Raw genomic sequence first — 20,392 nt, 5'->3', positions numbered from 1 at the left:
CAGATTTCCTTCGACTTCCTTCCTCTACCAAGGAGGGCAGCCAGCTGATGATGAGGGTTTGGGGATAAGCCTGATGTCAAGGATGTGCCTGAAGTAATTGTCCTTCACTTCCTGTCCGGGCTGGAGTCCCTTGGCGGTGGATGTGTTGGGTGGGCCAGAACACCCACACCCCAGCTGCAGGCAGGAGCAGCTTCCCTCCACTCAAGGGACTTTTATTTTCAAGTCAGTGTTGGCACAGATAAAAGTGCAGGATAAGATCTGGAGAATACTTTGCTCTTTGGTTGTTCGGTTACCCTCTCCCATCCTAAAGACTGTTCTCTCCCCGGCTGTACTTAACCTTCGTGCTTCTTATCTTTGGTGTGATCGTCCTGATGTTTTCTCTGCATGTGCAAGTGGACAGTTGTTACTGAGTACGTATGAGATGGGATCATTGACTCTCAGATTTGGAAGACCCTTCCCCTTCCGAGGGGCTGACACTGGAGTTCCTTCTCAAACCTGCCTGTGAGCCTGTTAAGGGATTCCAGGCAGCCCCACGCTGTTTGCTTTCCTCCACCGATGGGGAACTCACTGTCTCCCAGAACAGCCCATTTTATCTCTAGGCGTCTCTCACTGTTAGAAAACTTTCCCCGGCTCAGATTGAATTGGAATTTGTGTCCCTGGCACATTTAGTCATTATTCCTTGTTGTAACCTTTGGAGCCGTGCAGAGCAAGTTTAATCTCTTTTCGCATGGCAGCCCTTCTGGTATTTATACTGGATGACAGTTTTTCCTGTTCTCAGCCCTGTTCTCCTCCTCTGTACCCAGTGCCTGCTCTTAGCTTCTCAGTCCTGACATTATCCTGGCCATGCAAACTAGACTATCTCTGATCAGCCCCAAGCAGAGGGGGCTCCCTAACTCACCAGGGAGTTAGCACCGATTAGCAGGGTTCATTTGGCTAATGTGATTGCTCAGCTCTTTTGTCCTTGGGACTCCCTGAATGTTCCCCTGAGGCTGTGTGCTTGGGTGTGAAGACACACTTCTGAGATAGTTGGGGCTAGTTGTTCTTGATTTCAAGGGAGTCTGCAGTCCGGCTAACTGCCCTGCCCTGCCCTGCCCTGCCGAATCTGTATGTATAATTCCAGAGCTCATTGTGTTCATTGACAACCATCTATCTCACAGTGAACTTGTCAGCTCTGATCCCCCAACTCCTTTTTTCTTAAAAAACAAGATTTGCTTCTGTGCCTTACCCATTCTGGAGGCAAACAGTTGTTTTTTGGGGGGCCTTTGATGCTCCCTGTTAAACTTCATTTTGCTAGGCCTGACCCATCGTCCAGTCTGCTGGTCTGTTTGGCCCTGTAACTCTCAACACAGCGCCTGTGTTTCCTGAGTTTCTGTGGTTCTAGTGGTTCAGGGCACGGGCTTTAGGGTGTAAATCCCATGTCTACCACCTACTGGGTGTATGGTTTGGGGCAAGGGCATAGTGAAGAATCTTCTGGGGCAACTCGCAGAACAGAGGGGTGGTGTTTTAAGCAACCCAAGGGCAAGAGGGAGCATCCTCAGGAAATCAGAACTGGGGAAGCTGAAAAAAGATCTCATCTCATTCTTGCTGTTTTCTGAACGTTTAATTTTTTTTTTTCTTCTTTTCTGGAGGCTGATTTTCCCTGTCCACTTACATGACAGGCAGAATAATGCCCCCCCCCCAAGATACCCACATTTTAATTCTGGAAACTGTGAATATGTCACCTCACATGGCAAAAGGACTGTGATTAAAATAAGGACCTTGAGATGGGGAGATTCTCTTGGATTATCCCGGTGGGCTCAGTGTCACCGCAAGTCCTCATGAGGGAGGCAGGAGAGGAGGGGCATGACGAAGGGAGCAAAGTCAGAAGAGGCTACCCTGCTGGCTTTGAAGATGGAGGAAGGGGCCAGAGAGCTAAGCAGTGCAGCCAGCTTCTAGAAGCTGGGAAAGGCTGGGGATTTCCCCCTAAAGCCTCCAGAAAGAATGCGGCACTGATGACACCTGGATGTTAGCTGAATGAGACATCTGACCTCCATTTACGGTAAAAATAAATGTTGTTCTAAGCCACTCGGTTGCAAGTGCCTTGCTTTAAAGTCTTCCCCATGCCACCCACCCTCTTGCAGTAATGAGCTCCCCACCTGCCCCTTGTGCCCACGTTGGAGGCAGTTTGGTTTGTTCCTGCCTTCCCACTTCCATCATCACTGTTGTCTGCCTCAGGGCCCGGCATGCACCCTCCGTCGGGTGGGTTCCTGGTAGATGTCCGTGGAACCAAAGACCCCAAGAGAAACCCGGAGGGGTCTTTCATATAAATCCAGCTGCTCAATCATAGTTCTCGGCCTCCCAGCTTACAGCCCTGCCAGAAAAGGAGTAAGGCCAGTCCCTCATGATTTTCTCCCAGTGAGCCCTGTGTGGGCCCCGAGATGGCCACTTCTTCCCTAACTGTTCTTTCACAAACTTGGAATCTGTTCGAGAGCCTCTCTGTGTGAATTCACCTGCTTTGTGAGACTGAATGATTGCCACGTTTTCATAGTCTCCAAATAGCAGAGGTTTGTTAAAAAAACAACCCACAGAAATATGGTTTTGATGCCTTCTTTTTCTTTAATGTACTATAGTTGAAAAAGTGCTTCCACACTGAGGATCTCATTTAATCCTCAACCCTTTTCCAGTTTAAGTATGGAAGTGACAGCATCCAAACTCTACATGTTGGGGTGGAAACCCATCACCCCTTTCCATGGTAGTGACCCGCCCAATCTCTCTCATAGGGGCGGGAGACATTTCTATTCCCAGAGCTGCTGGAACCATGGCTCACCACCTCTTTAAAGTTGTCAAGAATTTTCTCATTTTCCCCTAGAATTCCAGACAGCCCTTTGCATTCTGCTTTCCCTTTTCCCTAAGTCAGCATCCTCTTGTACCCTAGCCCTCCCTTCCCTGCTCTTAACATGGCCTCCTTGCCATCAGACGCCATCTTCCCTCTGGTTGGAATTGGAGGTATTTTGGGAAGGCCTTCCCGAACCATGCTTGCTCTCAGAGGTGCCTGCTGTCCGTGTGTTCTGGAACCTTGTCTCATGTCTACTGCCGGGGCACACAGAGATGCTCAACTGCTGCCCCCCGGGTGTGGTCCTGGCAGCCACATCCTTGGCCTTCTGCAGATGGCCCCTAACCCACAAACCAGATGCGTTCTGAAAGTTTATTTTGCAATTCATTGATTGTTTGGAGCTAGAATGCATTGTCCTGGGGACTCAGTGTTCCAAATGGTGCTTGGGTTCCAGGCCCCCAACCAGCATCTATTGCACCTGTTCTATGGTCAAAATCTGGAGTCACGAAGAGAGAAGGCTTTGGAGTCAGATTGGCCTCGGTGACTTCAGGCTCTGCCACAGCTATCTGGGGGACCTTGGGCCAGTGATTCAACTCCTGTGAGCCTCAGTTGCCTCACCTGCAAATGATGATAAGTAATAAGCTACCTGGCAGGGTTGCTGAACAATGTATTGGAAGTGCTTAGCGTAGTACTTGGTAAATGTTCGGTGAGGGATCGGTATTGTTTATTACTGTACTATTAATCATGTATCTGGTTTGTTTAAAAACACCAGACACCTAATCGCTATTTATACTGTCATTTCTATGGGTAAACTGATTCCAAGGTCAGACTCTGTACCAGGCACTCAGAATGGGAATGTACTTTTTTCCTTCTGGAGGTCTTGGATTGCTGTGGGGGAAGGAGTCTCCGTTCCTTCCTTCCTTCATTCAATCAATCAGTCAATTCACAAACGCACTGTCAGGCATTCTGTAGGGAACTGGGGGTAAAATGGTGAGCAAAACCCAATATAGCCCCTGTTCCCATGGATCTTGCAGTCCGATAGAGAAGACAGATATTAATTTAAAATAAAAAAAAAAGACAGCTGCTGTGGAGGAAGCTGGGAGAGGATCGAGGGAGATGTTGCCCAGTGTCTGGTGGGCCTTGGGGTTGGATCTGTGTCACTGCGGGGCAGACACAGTCTTCGACTGGGAGGCTTAGGGCTTTGGCAGCACTGGGTCCAGATCAAAGCAGGGTGGTGATAGCCTGGGCCCCAGCCGGTGACAGTCCAAGGTGTCTGAGACCTCAGGGACGCCATCAGAGGCATGCGTGTTTATAGGAGAGGGCAACTCTGAAGAGCACGGCTGGGGAGGCAAGGAGACTCTGGGCAGCTGAGCCCTCAGGTGGTGCTTAGTAAGGAATGTTTGAAATGGGGCTTTAACTTGGCCGCTCCTGTCCAGCCCAAATGATAACCCTGGTCCGCATTTCCTGTCACTGCGGCTCCCTGTGGCCAAGCAAGTTTAATTAATATCCTATTCCATATAATTGCTTCCCTCTTATCTCTCATTTTTCACTACTTCTTTCTTGCTCTCAATCCCTGTTTCTCTGTTTTCTCCTGTTTGGTTTGTCCTGTTCTGTGACTAACTCAGCTCTTTTGTGTTTCATCCAGTAAACGTTTCTCTCTAGGAAAAGCGTGCTCTTTGGCTCTGAGATGGAGGAGGAAGGAGGTTGAGTTCTGTCGTCCATAAGCAACACTGGTGAATAGGTTTTGTTTGATGCCCCATTTAAACTCTGCCCCCATGCCGCGTTCTCTGGGGAAGGCATAGCTTCTGTGTTTGCCCAGCTCTCCCCCATGTGCTCGTTCTCCTTTCCACAATGCAGTTTGCAAGTTTTTTGGTCATTTAGCTCTCCTCTGTGTCTTGTGGGAAACTGTCCCCAGCTCAGAGAGCATATTCACACCCCACCTTGTATAGCCTATCAGCTTGGGAACTCGCTGGGTTTCTTTCCACCTCCCTGTGATGGGATGCTCTGTGTTCACAGGGTCCTGGAAGATTATTTACCCTGTTCTTTTCCGGCAGAGGTACCATCCAAGAGTAGAGCTTTGAGACCTCACCAGGGTGGTATGCCTGGTGACCTGTTGAAGGACATGAGTATCTGTGTTCTGACCACCTACAGGCCAGAGGTGGAAGATGAGTCAGGAATTAAAAGTGTTGGCTCTGAAGTGACCACAAGGACCACAGAAGTGGGATTGACTGCCTGGTGGTTTCTTTTTTAATGTTACTTGAAAAAAACAAAACAGAACAAAAAACCCCAACAACTTCCTATTTTAGAATGGTTTTAGATTTATAACAAAATCATGATGATAGTATAGAGTTTCCATAGACTATCCACCCACTTTCCTCTATTGACATCATACATTTGGTTTGTCGCAATTAAGAAACAAATATTGGGGCACCTGGGTGGCTTAGTCGTTAAGCGTCTGCCTTCGGCTCAGGTCATGATCCCAGGGTCCTGGGATCGAGTCCCACATTGGGCTCCCTGCTTGGCGGGAAGCCTGCTTCTCCCTCTGCCACTCCCCCTGCTTGTGTTCCTGCTCTCGCTATCTCTCTCTCTGTCAAAATAAATAAAATCTTAAAAAAAAACCCAAATATTGATAAATTATTATTAGTCCATACTTTCTTTAGATTTGCTTAGTTTTTATCTAATGTCTTTCTTCTGTTCCAGGATCCCATCTAGGGTACCACATTACATGTAATTGTAATGGTAGGCTCCTCAGGGCTGAGATAGCTCCTGGGACAACTTTTGTTTCTGATGGTGCTGACAGTTTTGAGGAAGACTAGTCAGGTATTTCATAGGATGCCCCTCTATATTACCAATTGTCTTATGCTTTTCTCATTATTACCCTGGGGGTGGGGATTTGGGGAGGTAAACTGCCATTTTCCTTCCAGTACATACTATCAATATGACTTGCCACGACTGACGATGACCTTGATGAAGTAGGGACCTGGCTGAGGTCGTGTTGTCGGGGTTTCTGTACTGCAAAGTTCTTCTTTTTTTCTTCTTTCCATCCTGTCCTCTCTGGAAGGAAGTCACTGTGTGCAGCCTACACTCAGGGAGTGAGGAGTTGCGTTCTCCTTCCTTTAAGGCAGATTATCTCAATCAGTTATTTAGAATTCTTCTGCATGGGAGATTTGTCCCTCTTCCTTCATTTATGTATTTATTTAATCATTTGCTTATATCAGCATGTACTCATAGATACTTATTTTTATATTTTGGGTTTTGATACTTCTTTATCTGTTGCTCAAAGTGTTCCAGCTTTAGCCATTGGAAACTCCATATCTCTTATATATATCTCTGTTATTATAGGCATTGTGGGTTTTTTAAAAATTATTTTTTATTTTTTATTTTTTAAAGCCCTTCCTTACTTTCTGGCACTACAAGATGCTTCAGGCCCTCTTGTATGTTTCCTGCCCCAGTCCTGGAAGTGGCCATTTCTTCAAGGAGCTCTGGTTGCTTTTATGAGAGAATTTATTGGTATTATAAACCAAGATCTGGGTGCTAGGAGTGTTCATTGCTACTGCAATATTGTTGCTCCTAAGCCCTCTTGGCTGACAGAGCAAGGAAAAACATGTATATACTGTATTTATAAATATGTAACTATCTGTATCAATGGTGAGCTAAACACGAGTTCACACTGATGTTTCCAAGTGGAATCCACTATCGAAGGTCATTCTAGCCTTCTCCCCTTGCAGATCTATAGCCTCCCACTCCAATAGTGAGAAACAAGGCCCCCACCATCTGCCATCCATTGACTTAACTGTTTGTCTAGTACCAGGATACAGGTATAGTGGTTTCAGCATTATTAACCCATCCCTCTTTGGAAAACAACTTAATCAACTACCCTAAAATACCTGTGTATAGTTCCTTTTGCTTTTGGTCTCCACCCATCTTTAGAGTTACTTAGATAATTTCTTTTTCTCACCCCCTTCTGTGAAGTTGTTTCATACATTTTTTTTTAAGGTTTTATTTATTCATGAGAGACAGAGAGAGAGAGAGAGAGAGAGAGAGAGGCAGAGGGAGAAGCAGGCTCCCAAGGAGCAGGGAGCCCCATGCAGGACTCAATCCTAGGACCCTGGGATCATGACCTGAGCCAAAGGCAGACACTTAACCATCTGAGCCACCCAGGCACCTGTTTCATACATTTGTAATATAGATAGATTTATTTCAGTCTGATGGCTCTTTAGGAGAGAGAAATGGGGGGATGAAGACTCAGCTGTCAGGGAACAGAGTTAGAAAAAACTTGGGGATATTTAATTATATCTACCAAATGTATGGTGGTTCTTTGCCGCTGGGTGACAGGATTCTCATAATCTTTTCTCCCTCTGCTTCCTTTTTGTCCTACCCATTTGCCACTAAATGTTTGTGTTCCCTTCAAATGCAGATATCTAAGCCAGATCTAAGCCCTTACCCTTCATGTGATGTTATTTGGAGATGGAGCCTTTGGGAAGTAATTAGGATTAGATTAGGTTAGGTCTAAGGGTGGGGCCCTCTTGATGGGATTGGTGGTTTTGGAAGAAGAGGAGGAGAGAGATCTCTCCCCACACAGGCACTGAGGAGGGGCCATGTGCTGACCCAGTGAGAAGTCTGCCATCTGCAAGCCAGGAAGAGAGCTCTCATCAGGAACTGAATCGGTCAGCACCTTGATCTTGGACTTCCCAGCCTTCAGAACTGTGAGAAATACATTTCTGTTGTTTCATCCACTCAGCCTGTGGTGTTTTGTGGTGAGCAGTCTAATGCACCCCTCTCTATAGAAGAAGGATAGGCACCCCTGCACTGTTGAGGGGTCCCTTTCTTAAATCACCGATTCCCTTTCTACCTCTAAACCACAAAGGATCTCCCTTTCCTCCAGTGATCTGGGGTAGGAGATGGGTCTAGGTACATTTACCTATGAAAGCTCCAGGGTAAAGCCTCTATTGGAATTGTCTGATGCTATGATGGGATACTTTGAGCAAAAATAAGCGTCAGGATCAAGGGAATGCTGCTCAGTGGAAAGATTATAATCACTTAGTTGGAGAAAAACATAACCCCATTCCCCAAACATACCGAGCCTACGAGAGAGCAGGAGGGCCTGGTTATAGAAGCAGGAAGCACACTGCGAAGGGTCGGAGGGCTCGCTCTCTGGTGGCTCTGAGCTGGACTCGAGTTCTAGCTCTTCACTGTGGCCAGACAGACGGCATCACGTGCTCCTGTCCTGCCCGAGATCGTGAGCTTGGAAGTGCTTGGTGAACATTGCAACGTGGATGTGAGTGACTGGTAAAAGTTCCATGTTAAAGGCCGAGGCTTCCTTGAGGCAGATTTTTCTCTGGGATGCTGCTGTGAGTTCTCCATGTTTCTACTTTTATTGTTAAGTGTTTTTAGCTTCTTTAGACAGGTCATCCTGTCTTTGCCTTACAGCCCTCTGTAGAAAAATCATAGGAGCTGTCACGGAAACAAAAAGAGGCCTGAAGCTCCAGAGAAATGTATGACCCTCAATTCTTATAGATGGGTGATTAAAAAAAACGAAAACAAACCAAAAACTCTTAACTGCCAGGGAGGGACTTCCTTTCATTGTTTTCCTTTTGTGTTTCTTCCTTTTTCCTCTTCTTTTTTTCTCTTTCCTTTGTAGTGATCTTTTTCATGTCTAGGATTCAAAAAAAGTTATTTACTTTTATTGCCTGTTTCATTTCACAACCTTGGCACCTGTGTGGATAGGAATGTCTGCTTCCTGCCACCCTCAGGACAGTCAAAGCGTACAGGGTGAATTTGCCAGGGCTTCACACCCTGATTTCTACTGCTGTGACTCAGAGGAGGCTCCGACTGGGGAGAGCTAGCCAGGAAAACAAATTACTCTTTGGGTTTTAATACAAAACCTTGCTAAATTGAGCCCCTAGGAGAAAAATGAGACCTTTAAGTATGTTCCCTTTTTGCCGTATTTTTCTATACGGTCATCACTTACCCACCCAAATTAAAGCGTGTGTGTTAATGCTCAACATTAGGCTAATGTCCAGAGGTTAGTTTTGGACATTACAGTTCAGAGTAGGTTAATGTTTAGTATACAAGCATTTAGAAGAGTACTTGGTGCATAGTGTGGAGTGTTTAAGAGTTAACTACATTATTGTCATTATCGTGAACGAAAGAAGGGCCCCCGTGCAGTGTGTTGTGGGACCGTGAGACAGACACGAGGGACTAACGTCAGTACTGGGTGTAGGCAGAGGAAAATAAACTGGAATTGCTGCTCTTGTGTTACCGGCATAGGAGAAGTGATAATGGGGGTAGGAATGGATCCCAGAGCAGTGGTTTGGGTCTAAAAACTGGGAACGAAGGAGCTTGAAAGTGCTTTGTCTAACGGATGACAGGGGTATGTTACGTGGCCCCTGAAAGCCTTTTTACCTTTAGAACGTGATTCTAGTAGGTTCTCCTCTACTTGGGCTAGGGCTGGGTGGGCATGGGCATGGATAGATCAGGGGGTTTTGTAGAAGAGAGGGAAAAGGAGTGACTTCTTCCCGTTTGGATTCTGTTAAGTTGGATTTGTTTCTGTCTTTTCTGGCATTTCCAGGGTGAAAAGGTATTTCCATGTGCTTCTGCTGTTAGTCGAAATTAAATGCAGACCATACCTCTTCAGCTGCTCTTGGCACAGCCTTGGAGCTTCAGCTGCAACCAGGACAATAGGCAACTGCCAGAGGGAGGGAGAGAAGTTATGTTCCTTAAAATTAGGGAAGGTCTGGCTCAGAATATTTTGAGCGTGAATACCAGGTTTTTCGTTTCATTGGCGCCCCCCGGGCTGCAGACGCATCCCTGGGGATTGAGAATAAATCTGCCAGAGATCTCCTGGGTTGGAAAGGGAGCAGGCTGGGCAAGGGAGACATCTAAGTTTTCCCCGACTGCTTGTGTTTTTGTGCTTTCGTTTCTATGAAAACTGACATTCCTTGAAAGAGTTGTCTTGACTCCGTTCTTTTGCTAGCCCGCTCTGGTCAGGTTTCCCTGCCTTCCGAGTCAGGGACAGAGTTCTCGACTCCATGATGCTTAATACTGGCATTGCTCCCTAGTCTTCATCGGCTTAGTAGCAGCATTTGGCTCCTTGGACCCTCCTTCCTTTTTGAAACACCAGCTTCTGTGGGCTTGTAGGCCACCATACTCCCTGGTTTTCTCCCATCCGCTGGCTGTCCCTGCTCTGGTATCTTTGTCTGTTCCTTCTCTTCTCATTCCTCAGTGTTGCGGCCCTCCTTGGATCTCCTTAAATACAGATAATGATTCACTGGGGGTGGGGCTCCCAGGTGATGCTGTGACTCTGGTCCAGGAGCCCACTATGCAGCAAGGCCTCCGGGGCTCTGTCCTCAGCCTCTCCATCTGCCTTACTTCCTAGGGGAGCTCATCCGGCCCTTGGCTTTCAAGAACATTTGACTCCTATCCGTGACTAACCACCTGACTTGGCATAAGACCCAGAGCCCTTTTGGATTCCCGCACACCCCCATAATTTGGCTCCTGCCCACTGCTCTGCCCTCCCCGGTACCTCTCCTGCTCATCTCTCAATTTCTTCTGGCCAAGTTGGCTTTCTCGCTGATTCTCCAACTCGAATAGTACCTCCATTTCTTGGGAACTCTAAACTTGCTGTTCTGTCTACCTGGTGCTTGCATGGCTTGCAAAGATCTCCCCGTAGCCTTCCAGTCAGCTATTCCCCTCTCAGAGGGGCCTTCCCTGACCATTGTAGTGCAGACGGATCTTTACCACCACCTTGCTCTCTCCTTGCCCTGCTTCCTTGTCTTCACAGCACTTGTCACTGAGTTACCACTAGTGCGTAAGTTCTGCGGTGGCAGGGGCCTCGCCCAGAGAGAGGCTCTCCGTGAGAACCTGTGAGTGACTAAACAGAAGGTTAGTGTCAGCATCTCCTCAGTGACTGGGTGACTCCTGGACACCGACAATCAGTTCCAGTGGCTATGTTTGCAAGGGCTGGGTTTCGGGTAATATTGTTGTATTGTATTGTATTGTATTGTATTGTATTGTATTGTATTGTATTGTATTGTATTGTATTGCATTGTATTTATTTAATTTAATTTATTTTATTTTATTTTAATTTTATTATTTTATTTTATTTTATTTATTTATTTATTTTTATTTTTTATTTATTTTAAAGATTTTATTTATTTATTTGACAGACACAGCGAGAGAGGGAACACAAGCAGGGGGAGTAGGAGAGGGAGAAGCAGGCTTCCCACGGAGCAGGGAGCCCGATGCGGGGCTCGATCCCAGGACCCTGGGATCATGACCTGAGCCGAAGGCAGTCACTTAACCGACTGAGCCACCCAGGCACCCAATATTGTTGTATTTTAATTATCATGACCTATTGGAAAGAAACTGAGATACAGTGGGCACGTAAATGAGGCCATCGCCCCACGGAAAGACCCAATAGTTTTATGTCAGACAGCACAGAGGAAGGTTTCGCAGTTGTTTGAATAAAGAAAGGGCACGGAGTATTGCACAAGGTGACGTGTACACGGTGAAACCAGGAGGACCTGCCCCGTAGGGTCAGTGTCCTGCTCACACGACGTACGGCGATGGCGATTCAGTTTCGGCAAAATGAACGTTGTCCTGGGTATTAAATTTGTGTTGTGAATCTGAATTGTTTTGACTTCTTAAACATATTTTGTTTAATGTGCAGATTTGTTTTGGTTGTATGGTATCATAAGAACTATAATGGTTTCATATTTGTACATTAGGTTAACACCAAGGGTCTTTGAGAATTTTTTCTTTAAAGACCTCTGTACTGATACAAGCTTGTGAAAGACTAAAATAGGGACCCCTAGGAATAGGTTTTAACATCTCAAACTGCTGGTGAAAAGCTATTTTTAACACAATGAAGATAGCGTGGCTCTGAATGGGCTCTTTTAGCATGCTTTCAAGAGAGTGAAATTTTAAAAATATTCATATTCCTATGAATACCGAAGAATGTACTGACAAACCCCAAAAGGATAAAGTAGGTACTACTTTTGTTTATTTACATAATTGAACCTTCTGTTTCTGGTTACTGCTTCAATTTCTAATTATTGAAGAGCATCCTGAACTGTGAAACTTCTGTACCCGAGACATCTGCATAAAGTAATGATACTTCCATATTTCTGCACAAAACAAAGACATTGGAGTTGATGGTACCAGGCTGGGGTTACGAAGGTGTGCAGGTAGGAGCTCCCAGTTCTGACTTTTGCCCCAGGTGCTTCTGGCCCCTCGAGACTGGAGAGGAGGTGATTCTGCACTTGGGACCTGAGACCCAAGAGGAGACAGATTCTTTGCTTTGAAAGGAGCTGTGAGGGGTACTTCCCCACACATTTCATTTGAATATATGCGTTTGTTTATATCCTGTACATTTCTGTCTCATCCCTTTGGGCTGCTCTAACAAAATACCAGAGACTGGGTTGTTTCTAAACCACAGAAGGGGATTTCTCACAGTTTTGGAAGTCCAAGATCAAGGCACCAACATGTGGCGTCCTGGTGAGGGCCCTCTTCCTGGTTCATAGCTGGTGCCTTCTTGCTGTGTCCTCACAAGGTGGAAGGGGCTAGGAGACTCTCTGGGGTCTCTCTTAAAAGAACACTAATCTCATTTATGAGGGCTCCACCCTCAATGACCTAAGCACCTCCCAGAGGCCCCACCTCCTAATACCAGCATCTTTGGCAGTTATGAATGCAGCATGAATTTGGAAAGGGGTTGGAGACACAAACATTCAGACCGTAGTAACTTCCAAATATAATTGGAGGCTCTTGTGCTAACGGGCTCAGCCCTGTGGAGCTGTGCAGCCGCGGAGACTGGGGCAGAAGGCGAAGAGCAGAAGGTGGAGATGGAGGTGGGGTGGGAATGCTTCAGGGAGAAGGGTAAAGAGGACTTCAGAAATGCTCAGATTGGGCGCCTGGGTGGCTCAGTTGGTTAAGCGACTGCCTTCGGCTCAGGTCATGATCCCGGAGTCCCTGGATCGAGTCCCGCATCGGGCTCCCTGCTCGGCAGGGAGTCTGCTTCTCCCTCTGACCCTCCTCCCTCTCATGCTCTCTGTCTCTCATTCTCTCTCTCTCAAATAAATAAATAAAATCTTTAAAAAAAAAAAAAAAAAAAAGAACTGCTATTTAAAAAAAAAAAAAGAAATGCTCAGATTATCTAAAAGAACTTTCCGTTCTCCAGTTACCTAAGTAACCGGTGAGAGCAAGATGCAGCATGTTGGGCGTGACTTTGGGCCCTGGGATAGTCCCCCTTCCCCTGCCACCCGCCCAGAGTTTATCGGAGTTGTGGTGCCATCAGATGCTGGGGGTGATAACTGAATGAATGACAGACAACCTGTATTTACACATGTGGGAATCTGCTAGGTTTCTACTTTAGGTTTACTTTAATTTTATATTGTAAGATTTTTGGGTGGCTACCCAGTGTTATCTTCTGTTTGTTTTTAGCAGTGTAGGACTCAGTAAGCTTCTGTGGGCAAATCCAGGTGCCTGTCATTTATAGCCTTGTCTTTCTGGGTCCTGTGCAAACAACTGAGGGGTGCATCTAGGGCACTTGGTTGGTTTATGAATTGATGGCTGCAGGGAGGTGGGGAGGCTGCATGCCACGGACCCTTCCTGGGTGCCTCTGGGTTTTGAGTCATTTGGCGAGGTTTGCTCAGGATGCCGACTCCTGCCATCTTTTCCCTGGTGAGGACAAAGTTGGACAGATTGCCCTGGTTAATCTTACTTTGAGTGACCAAGAAGAGATACTTTGCAGAAGGCATAACACATATCCCAGGGGAGAATGTTTAGCTTTGGAATTCACTTTGCAGACGTTGTGTTTGAGGAGGTTCTGGGAATCAGGCTTGTTACAGCGGGCATTGTTGGAATTCCAGTGTCCCTTTTACCTCCCCGAGGAGATGCTTGATAACCCAGGGCCTATTTTCTACTTTTGAAGTATGCACATCTTGTTTTTTTTTTTTAGATTTATTTATTTATTTATTTGACAGAGAGAGAGAGACAGTGAGAGAGGGAACACAAGCAGGGGGAGTGGGAGAGGGAGAAGCAGGCTTCCCGCCGAGCCAGGAGCCTGATGTGGGACTCGATCCCGGGAGTCCAGGATCATGACCTGAGCCGAAGGCAGTCGCTTAACCAACTGAGCCACCCAGGCGCCCGAAGTATGCACATCTTATAAACATGGCTGCTGGGGTGGGGAAAAAAGCCACAGTGATCTGATGCTCAGGTTCCAGTGTTTAGAACAGTGACACAGGAGCACCTGGGTGGCTCGGTCGGTTAAGCGTCTGCCTTCAGCTCGGGTCATGATCGTGAGCTCAGGGTCTTGGGATTGAGCCCGGAGTCAGGCTCCCTGCTCTGCAGGGGGTCTGCTTCTCCCTCTCCCTCTTCCTCCGCTACCCCTGCTCCCCGCTCATGTGCACTCTCTCCCTCTCTCTCAAACGAATAAATAAAATCTTTTTAAAAAAACACAACAGTGACATACTTAACAGCTGGAGGTAGGAGCATGCGTGAAAGTTGTTCAGATTTTAAAAGGCTACATGCATTGTGCATACTTTATTAATTAGTTCATTCATTTATTCATTTGGTACCTTGCTATGTGCAAGACACTGTCCTGGGTTCAGGAGGAAGGCCTCCTTGGAGACTAACACTGCTCCTGACACCTGACAGTCCAGAGGCTGGCTTGCTGGATGCCAGTGCAGTGGGATGTAGGGGCGCGTTTTCCACAGCCATGCGATGACCACACCAGTGTGACTGTACCAGATGCTGTGGGAGGCAGAAAAAGGAAAACATGGTCCCCGCACAAGAAAGAGCTCAGGTCTTTGGGACAGAAGGTCTGGGCCTGAATCCATCACTGCCCCCAAGCCAGGTGAGACGTTGGGGGAAACCACTGGCCCATCAAGCATTGACACATCTCTAAAAGGGAGAAGTTAGGGGCTGCGAGGCTCTGAGCAGACAAGATGGTACAAAGAAAGCCTCCTGCACATGCCATGGCACGGCGCAACCACATTTGAAAAACTTAAAATGCAGTTGTTGGGACAAAACCCATCAATAGAAGAACCACTGCCGGAGATCCCGTGTGGAGCTGCGTAAGGCAGACTGTCCTGAAATCCAGAGCAGGCAGGTGCTGAGCCTGAAGAAGGAACAGGGTTTTTGTAGCTGAAGGGGGATCGTTTTTTACTGGAGCAAGAAAATGTTGAAAGTCGAGGTTGCAATAACAGGGTGAGGATCGAAGCTTCTCTTGCTGGGTATAAGGGTTCCCTTCCTCTTGGTGGCCTGGTAGAATGTTTTAATGGCAATAAGATGAATGTGAGCATAAGGTATGCACGGAGTTTGAGGAGCATCCCAGTGTTTAGAGTTGCCTACGAAGTAGTGACAAGACTGGAGAAATTTCTCGGGAAATATAAGAAGACTCCCCTAGGTTTTAGGAGGTTAATTTCTTGGCTTCAGTCAGTGTAGATAGTTTTAGGTAAGTATCACGTGTCAGGAATGGCAAGTAGGTTTTATTTTATGTCTACACAGATTGTCAGTGACAATGGGAGTGCGGTGTTGAGGAGGATTTTGAGGCTAGATTTTGGCTTATAGAAAAAAGGCAGTGGTAGATAACCTTGTGTTTATGTGTTTGGGGCTTACGCTCCATATAGGAAACTACAGGACAAATGTCATGGATCTCTCTGGTTAAGGTCTTTTCCGTGTGCCTGGCAACATAAAGACATTCATTTATTCTTACAGCATTTATTTACTGAATTTCCACTAAGGACACAGCACTGTACTTTAGATTCTCAGCTGTTGTCTGGGTTCTTAATTAGTTAATTATTTCAGGATGTTGGTGGTTAACGCTGTTTGGTTAACCAGTGGGGTTTTTAGCCTCTGCCTCATATTTAAAAACACTTTATGATCAAAGTTAGCTTTCTTTTTTTTTTATTTTTAATTTAAATTCTTTATTTTATTTATTTATTTTTAGACAGAGAGTGGGAGGAGGGGCAGAGGGAGAGGGAGAGAGAGGAGAGAGAGAAAATCTTGGCGTGGAGCCCACCATGGGGCTCCATCTCACAACCCTGAGATAGTGACCTGAGCTAAAATCAAGAGTCAGATGCTTAACCGATTGAGCCATCCAGGCGCCCCAAGAAGTTAGCTTTCTTGTGGCCATAAGCGCCATATTGAATTTTTTTCACTTACTATTGTTATCTCCTTTAGCCTGCAATTTATGATTTAAATTCTTAATTACCTTATGCAGTAATCATCAGTAATCTGACTTTAGAGAGAGGGAAACACTCAGAGATGTTAAAGAACCTGTCCAGAGCCAGGATTTGACTTGAGTTGAATATCAGACACGTTCCCCACCCCTGCACCTGGGTGCTGGGCTCCATTACTTGTCCTCACAATTGCAGACTTCCATCTCTTAGCCCTGCATTGGTGGGAGAACTTTTTAGAAATCGTTTCAGGGTCAAGAGGTGAAAAAGGATGAATAATATATCTTCAACATTGTTTGGACATGAATTCTGTATTTTTTTTCAGAGCCCATGTAGAATATAAAATGTCAGTCACCGAATTTTAGAATTAAAGTTAGGAAGAAAAGGGGCGCCTGGGTGGCTCAGTCGGTTAAGCATCTGCCTTCGGCTCAGGTCATGATCCCAGGGTCTTGGGATCAAGTTCCACGTCAGGCTCCTTGTTCAGCGGGGAGTCTGCTTCTCTCTCTGCCTGTCGCTCCCCCTGCTTGTGCTCACTCTCTGTCAAATAAATAAATAAATAAATAAATAAATAAATAAATAAATAAATAAATAAAATCTTAAAAAAAAAGTTAGGAAGAAAAGAACATTATAAATTTATTGGTAACACACATGCTAACCAGGTAAGGAAAGAGGAGTGGGATCAAAATGGACAAAAATGGAACAGAGACGGATGTAGTGGGACCATCCATGGGGACCATCCATGGCAGACTTCCAGAGGAGACTTGGGGGCCCCTGGAAAGCCAGCTTGGCATCTGTGCTCCAGTCTGAGTGTGGTCGGATTGGTTGTCCTAGATCCATGGCAGAGACGTTTCCGAATGCCTGACTCTGTTTCCACGGTAGTTGGCAGGGCCTTTGGAGGGGCTGGTGCATAGGCTTCCAGGTCTTAGGGGTGCCACAGGGAATTAGAGCGATGAGGTGGGGATGTGTGGCCCAGCATTGTGACTAATCTCTGTGCCCAGCTGATAACATGTGATGTCCCAGAGAGAGGAACTGTTTCTGTCTGGCATATGTTCATCGTTCTTTCAAGTGCTAAGCTCTTTGTTCTTACTCAGAAACACACTCATTGATCTCGCTAACTAAAGCAATTATCATCATTTAGTAGTCTTTTCCAAAAGCATTATTTCCACTCCAAAACACCACTTTTATTTGCCAAGTGCCACAACGTTACATCCTGGCAATTGGTCTGCACTTATTGCCAAATTATGTAAGTTCTTGGTTGGGCTCAGTCCCCAACTGAGCAAGTGTGTTCTGTGGAGTGTATTAGGATGGTGGTGTGGCCTGGTGTCTGAAAATGAACAGCTGTCCTTAAATTCATTCATTAATTCAGTGTTTACACTGTGATTGGGAAGGAAATCCACATTTGTTTAAAACACCAGTGCCCAGCTGAGAAATGTCATTCTGCAAAAATATTGGATTGAGGTTTGTTGTCAAGGAAATGTGTATTGTGGACATTTCATGAAATTCAAATATGCGGATTAATTTGCTAACAGGGAGCTAAGACTATAATAAACCGAGGTGGCCTTATTCAAAGATTGAAATGTAATTAGTGTTGACTATAGTAGCAGCAGCTAATGAAAGGGCTGTAAAACCCTAGAAAAGAATTTTATTAATAAATATTAAGGAAAAATATTTTCATAGAAAACTCAGAGTCAGCGCAGAAGAGATTATTGGTGAGTAAAATGTGACCCCATTTAGCAAATATCATAAACAAAGCATTGCAGTGAACACATTTGTTTGTTCAGAAACTCTTCTGTTAAAAAAGTATTTGTTATAAACTTTAATGAGTGCAAACACTTCTAGAGATCCAGAATAACACAAGCCAGTGTTGTTCCGCGCAGGATTGGGACACACCCAGGCATTTGGTCTTGGCCTCTGTGCATTGCTTCCTCGGTCTAAGACACGCTTGCTGTTCTTGGTCTAGTACTGAAGTATTTTATAAATATTATTAGCCTTGTCAAGCTAGATCAGTTTACAAGCAGGGGATTTATCCCTTTTCAAAATCCCACTGAAAAGATAGTAAAGGCGCAAAAATGTTTCAAGCTACGAAGACAAAGAATGTCAGACCTCGTGGAGGAGAGCTTGCTCACAAATGGAAGAGAGACCATTGAACTGGTGGTGGTGGAGAAACGAGATGACTTCCCTGCAGAGCTGCTGGGAGGCTCAGAGATGGAAGGCATCGGTTGGTTGCCGTAGGAGGCGGGGATGAGGGGCTGAAACCTAGGGAATTATGTGAGTGCCTTGAACAGCTAGCCCTCCAGGGCCCTCTCTACACCCTGGTATCTAGACACCCATCTGTGTCTGCTCCCCTCCCCCCTGGAGGAGGTCAATCAGCAGACTGGAGGTCTGTTCCCTGGAGAAATTGAACTGGAGTAATCTTGGAAGGAGGTATGGATGGCTGAAAACAGGGGGATTGAATGAGAGCTGGGACCTCCATGCCCTTCCCCTGCCCTGTCCCATAATGCCAGCAGCCAGGCTTGTGCAGCCCCAGCAATGGATTGGAAGATTCTTTCCTTGAGAAATCAAACCAATCCAGAAAAAAATGCCCCAGATACTGAAATGTGCATGTCCCTCATTGGAAATCTTGGTACACCCCCATTCCTTGAAGCTCATTAGCTAATAACTCCTCTTCCCACTTGCAGAGGCTCCAATCTGCTTTTAGTACTTTACTGTTAAATAGGACCAGGCAGCCAAGGATCTGAGTCCTCTTAGGAAGGGCTTCAACAGGAAAGAAAGGACCAAAACAGACCAGCAAAGAGATACCTTACAGAAGATGGAGATACTGCAGAAAGCAGAAAAAAACATTTTCTTTTGAAAATTATAGTATCTTCAGAGAGAGAGAGAAGCTATTTCATGTCTAAAATGAGAATAGCATTTATGAAACAGGACCAATTAGAGAACAAGAAGGAGATAATGGGGATTACAAATTAAATACTTGAGTTTTAAAAGAAGTTGAGGATGTAGCTCTCAAAAAGTAAAACGAAAAGGACAGAGTTGAAAAGTAGATGAGGAAAAAAATCCAAAAAATTGAAACTCAGTCTAAAAGATGCAACATTACTAATATCTTAGATGCAAAAACCAAAACCAAAATAAAATGGTTCTTTGAACATTCTCACAGAAATAATACCAGAACATTTCATGGAACTAATGACATGAATTTCCAAATTGAAGAAGTATATTAAGTGCCCATGTTTTATAAAACCCTCACTCAGATACATCATGGTGAAATTTCAGCCACAGTAGGGACAAAGAAAAGGTCCTAAAAACTGTCAGAGAAAAGTACACAGGGCACACACAGAGGAAAGGGTGTCTTAATAGAAGAATTCTTAACGGCATCCCTGGAAGCTACAAGGTAATGGAGTAATACTTTAAAAAATCAGAGGGAGGGGCGCCTGGGTGGCTCAGTCATTAAGCGTCGGCCTTCTGCTCAGGTCATGGTCCCAGGGTCCTGGGATCGAGCCCTGCATTGGGCTCCCTGCTCCGCGGGAAGCCTGCTTCTCCCTCTCCCACTCCCCCTGCTTGTGTTCCCTCTCTCGCTGTATCTCTCTCTGTCAAATGAATAAATAAAATCTTTGGGGGAAAAAAAATTAAAGAAAAAATCAGAGGGAAAATTATTTCTAACCTGGATTCTAAATCCAGCTAGACTATCAATCAAAAGTAAGCATAGAATAAAGACATTTTTCAAAACACAAGGACTCAAAAAGTTTACTCCCTTGGACCTCTTAAAAAGCTACCGGAGGGCACCTGGGTGACTCAGTCAGTTAAGCATCTGCCTTTGGCTCAGGTCCTGGAATTGAGTCCCACATAGGGCTGTGTGCTCGGTGGGGAGCCTGCTTCTCCCTCTCCCGCTCCCCCTGCTTGTGCTTGCTCTCTCTCTCTCTCTGTCAAATAAATAAATAAAATCTTAAAAAGAAAAAAAAGCTACTGGAAGTGAGCTCCCTCAGACCAATTGGGTAAACTAAGAAAGAGGAAACTTAGGAAACAATATGCAAGGAAGAGAGCAACCAGACCCTAATATAAGGCGGGAGGATGGAAGGCTGCAGAAGGGAGGGCACCAGGAGAAAAGATCACCACATTATCTGATAGTTTGGTTATTTTGAAATTAGTGCTTGGTAAGCATCTAACATGGGATGTCGCTGACGAAAGGATTTAAGGATAGGTAGGTGTATCAAAAAGAAGACAAGTGAGAATAGCAATCAGATATTAACCCTAGAAAAGTTAAAGTTTTATAAGGAAAGATGGCCAGAGTCTACAGTTTGGCTCTTTAATGAATATTTAAATAGTCATAACAATATATATCAAAATAATATATAAATAATGTATAATCATAATATAAATAATATTATTGAGAAGCTAACAGAATGAG

The 20,392-nt window shown here is 45.4% G+C and overlaps 1 protein-coding gene across 4 annotated transcripts in view; it reads left to right on the top strand.

Moving 5' to 3' along the window:
* The window catches only part of CGNL1 (cingulin like 1), a 158,815-nt gene that overhangs the window by 34,963 nt on the left and 103,460 nt on the right, over window positions 1-20,392 (top strand). The gene's annotated exons all lie outside the window — the stretch shown is intronic.

Source organism: Mirounga angustirostris, unplaced genomic scaffold (assembly GCF_029215605.1).
Source record: "Mirounga angustirostris isolate CCGP_5_RB_7025 unplaced genomic scaffold, mMirAng1.0.hap1 SCAF_9, whole genome shotgun sequence".
NCBI lineage: Eukaryota > Metazoa > Chordata > Mammalia > Carnivora > Phocidae > Mirounga > Mirounga angustirostris.
Note: the sequence above shows the minus strand (reverse complement) of the source record. Positions and strands in the feature narration are given on the sequence as shown.